Here is a 4,333-nt window from a genome sequence, read left to right as displayed (position 1 = left end):
CAGCTCCGCACACTATCTTCAAATGAGAAAATAACGCGTAAACGCACATAGCAACATAGCAACTGACATCGCAACATGGAAAACAAAAATGCTGCGAACTTATACACTAACCTAATAGTACTAGAAATATTTACAAATACTGCACGGAAAGCAACCTCATGTGCAGCAACAACAAACACTGTAGAAAATGGCGAAATCTGTTCACAGCAACTCCAGTATGAGTTCCTTCATAATCAGTCCCTAGACTAAAGTATTGAGCATTAAAATCACGTGTGTTCATATGTACTCTACCCTACTGGTACAGCCATCTAGTCTGCTGTATTTAGACAGGTGCCTCAAAATGACTACGTCAGTACACTTACCGTTGCTGCCAATCAGTCCCCAGCCACTGACCAAAGCAGTCTGTCCAGCGAAGGTGTCATTGACTTCCGAAAAAGAAGGTAGCGCCACCACGTTGATGAAACCTTGAGAACAACAAGTTACAAGTCATGCTCTATTTGGATTCGCTAAATGTGGAATAGCATGTTTAATTAAAGACATTGAATGAAATACCAACTGGCAAAGAAAGGGGAATGGGTACGAATGTACGTCACCACATAAAATGACTCTTTTTTTCTGTGATATGAATGACGCGAGCTGAGGTGATTTCTGTGAATAACTGAGACGACATAAGATGCGCAACACCAGTACAATATTTGCGACAGAGCGCAGCTCCCGACCCAGAGACGATAAATGTTGCAGGTAGACTCTCTGATAGAGTAACACCACGGTGGTAAAAAAAAAAAACGAAGGCAGATGGCGCTATGGACTTTTGCTGTGCGTTGTTTTGAAGCCAGAGTGGACGGGACCTCCCGCCATCTTAAATAGCCCGAAACATTAGCAGACTGCTGTTTACGATTGCTTCTTGATCATTACTTCTGTCGTGTGCACGCAACAACCGTTTTAAATACTGAAAATTACAGTGCTTGTGTCAATAATATAATGCTAGGAAGACAATTTTGAAAGCTTTTCTGTTTTTATATGTGTACTTGCACTAGTAACACGATACATTAGGTCTCGTTAAAGTAACTACTTGTTTGCTGATATATTTCGAGAAACCAGTAAAAGAAGGAAGTGATGATGTGAAAAGGATACTTTCATAGTCCATTTAATTCCACTTTTAGTGTATCTGTATCGAGAACAAATGAATCTAGAACTCCGAAACCAATGCTTATTGGTAGTGCTTCTTGTTCGTTATATTTTCAGTTCTCAACTAGTATGCACAGCCAAAGCGGAGGTTACCATTGAATAATCAACGAAAGGATAACGTTCTACGAATCAGGTCGTGGAATGTCAGAATCTTGAACGTGGTAGGGAAACTAGAAAATCTGGAAAGGGAAATGCAAAGACTCAATCTAGATATAGTAGGGGTCAGTGAAGTGAAGTGCAAAGAAGACAAGGATTTCTGGTCAGGTGATAGGGTAATATCAACAACAGTAGAAAATGGTATAACGGGAGTAGGGTTCGTTATTAATAGGAAGGTAGGGCAGAGAGTATGGTACTGTGAACAGTTCGGTGACAGTGTTGTTCTTATCAGAATCGACAGCAAACCAACACCGACAACTATAGTTTAGGTATACATGCCGACGTCGCAAGCTGAAGATGAAGAGATAGAGAAAGTGTATGAGGATACTGAAAGCGTCGTGCAGTATGTAAAGGTGGATGACAATCTAATTATCATGGGGGACTGGAATGCAGTTTTAGGGGAAGGAGTAGAACAAAAGGTTACAGAAAAATATAGGCTTAGACAGGGAATGTGAGAGGAGAATCACTAATTGAGTTCTTTAACAAGTTTCAGCTAGTAATAGCGAATACTCTGTTCAAGAATCACAAGAGGAGGAGGTACAGTTGGAGAAGGCCGGTTGATACGGGAAGATTTCAGTTAGACAACATCATGGTCAGACAGAGATTACGAAATCAGATACTGGATTGTAAGGCGTACCCAGGAGCAGATATAGACTCAGATCACAATACTGTAGTGATGAAGAGTAGGCTGAAGTTTAAGACATTAGTCAGGAAGGATCAATACACAAAGAAATGGGATCCGGAAGGACTAAGGAATGACGAGATAGGGTTGAAGTTCTCTAAGACTATAGATACAGCAATAAGGAAAGCTCAGGAATACAGAAATACAAGCCGTCGAGGAATGAAATAAATAGCAAGTGCAGTACAGTTGAAGAGGAATGGACATCTCTGAAAACGGCCATCACAGAAGTTGGGAAGAAAAACATAGGTACAAAGAAGGTAACCGCGAAGAAACCGTGGGTAACAAAAGAAATACTTCAATTGTTCGATGAAAGTAGGAAGTACAAAAATGATGCGGAAAGCTCAGGAATACAGAAATACAAGTCGCCGAGGAATGAAATAAATAGCAAGTGCAGGGAAGCTAAGACGAAATTGCTGCAGGAAAAATGTGAAGACATCGAAAAAGAAATGATTGTCGGAAGGACAGACTCAGCATACAGGAAGGTCAAAACAACCTTCGGTGACGTCAAAAGCAAGGGTGATATGTTATTAAGAGTGGAACGAGAATTCCACTGTTAAATGCAGAAGAGAGAGCGGATAGGTGAAAAGAATACATTGAAAGCCTCTATGAGGGGGAAAATTTGATGTCATAGAAGAAGAAAAAGCAGTCGATTTAAAAGGTATGGGGGATCCAGTATTAGAATCAGAATTCAAAAGAACTTTGGAGGACTTAAAATCAAATAAGGCAGAAGGCATAGATGACATTCCATCAGAATTTCTAAAATAATTGGGTGAAGTGAAGTGGCAACAAAAGGACTATTCACATTGCTGTGTAGAATGTATGAGTCTGGCGACATACCATCTGACTTTCGGAAAAAGATGATCCACACAATTCCGAAAACGGCAAGAGCTGACAAGTGCGAGAATTATCGGACAATGAGCTTAAGAGTGCATGCACCCAAGTTGCTTTCGAAAGTAATATACAGAAGAATGGATAAGAAAATTGAGGATGCACTAGATGACGATCAGTTTGGTTTTAGGAAAGGAAAAGGCACGAGTGAGGTAATTCTGACGTTGTGGTTAGTAATGGAAGCATGACTAAAGAAAGACACGTTCATAGGATCTGTCGACCTGGAAAGAGCGTATGTAAAAAGGTGCACGATATTCAAAACTCTGAAGAAAGTAGTGGTAAGCCGTAGGGAGAGACGGGTCATACACAATAAGTACAACAGCCGAGAGGGAATAATAACAGTGGACGACCAAGAACGAAACGCTAGTATGAAAAAGGGTGTAAGACAAGGATGTAGCCTTTCGCCCCTACTTTTCAATCTGTACATCGAGGAAGCAATTATGGAAATAAAAGAAAGGTTCAGGAGTGAAATTAAAATTCAAGGTGAAAGGATATCAATGCTACGATTCGCTGAAGACATTGCCATCGTGAGTGAAAGCGAAGAATTACATGATCTGCTGAACGGAATGAACAGTCTAATGAGTACAGATTATGGATTGAGAGTAAATCGAAGGAAGACGAAGGTAATGACAAGTAGTAGAAATGAGAAGAGCAAGAAACTTAACATCAGGATCGATGGTCACGAAGTAGGAGATAAGGATTTCTGCTACCTAGGCAGTAAAATAACGAGTGACGGACGGTGCAAGGAGGCCATCAAAAGCAGACAAGTAATGGCAAAAAGGGCTGCTCATAAACCACACATCACGCCGATAAATGCCAAACGACGCCTGGCTTGGTGTAAGGAGCGTAAACGTCGGACGATTGAACACTGGAGAAACGTTGTATGGAGTGACGAATCACGGTCCACAATGTGGCGACCCGATGGCAGGGAGTGGTTATAGCGGATGCCCCGTGAACATCATCTGCCAGCGTGTGTAGTGCCAACAGTAAAACTCGGAGGGGATTGTGTTATGGTGTGATCGTGTTTTTCATGGACGAGGCTTGCACCCCTTGTTGTTTTGCGTGGAACCATCACAGCACAGACCTACATTGGTGTTTTAAACACCTTCTTGCTTCCCTCTGTTGAAGATCAATTCGGGGATGGCAATTACATCTTTCAACACGATCGAGCAACTATTCATAATGCACGGCCTGTGGCAGAGTGGTTACACGGCAATAACATCCCTGTAATGGACTGGCCTGCACAAGGTCTGAATCCTATAGAACACCTTTGGGATGTTATGGAACGCCGAGTTCATGCCAGGCCTCACCGACGAACATCGATACCCCTATCAGTGCAGCAAGGCCTCAAGAATGGGCTGCCATTCCCCTAGAAACCTTCCAGCACCTGATTGAACGTATACCGGCGAGAGTGGAAGC

The sequence above is a fragment of the Schistocerca americana genome, chromosome 9 (assembly GCF_021461395.2).
Source record: "Schistocerca americana isolate TAMUIC-IGC-003095 chromosome 9, iqSchAmer2.1, whole genome shotgun sequence".
Lineage (NCBI taxonomy): Eukaryota > Metazoa > Arthropoda > Insecta > Orthoptera > Acrididae > Schistocerca > Schistocerca americana.
This window is presented reverse-complemented; position numbering follows the sequence as displayed.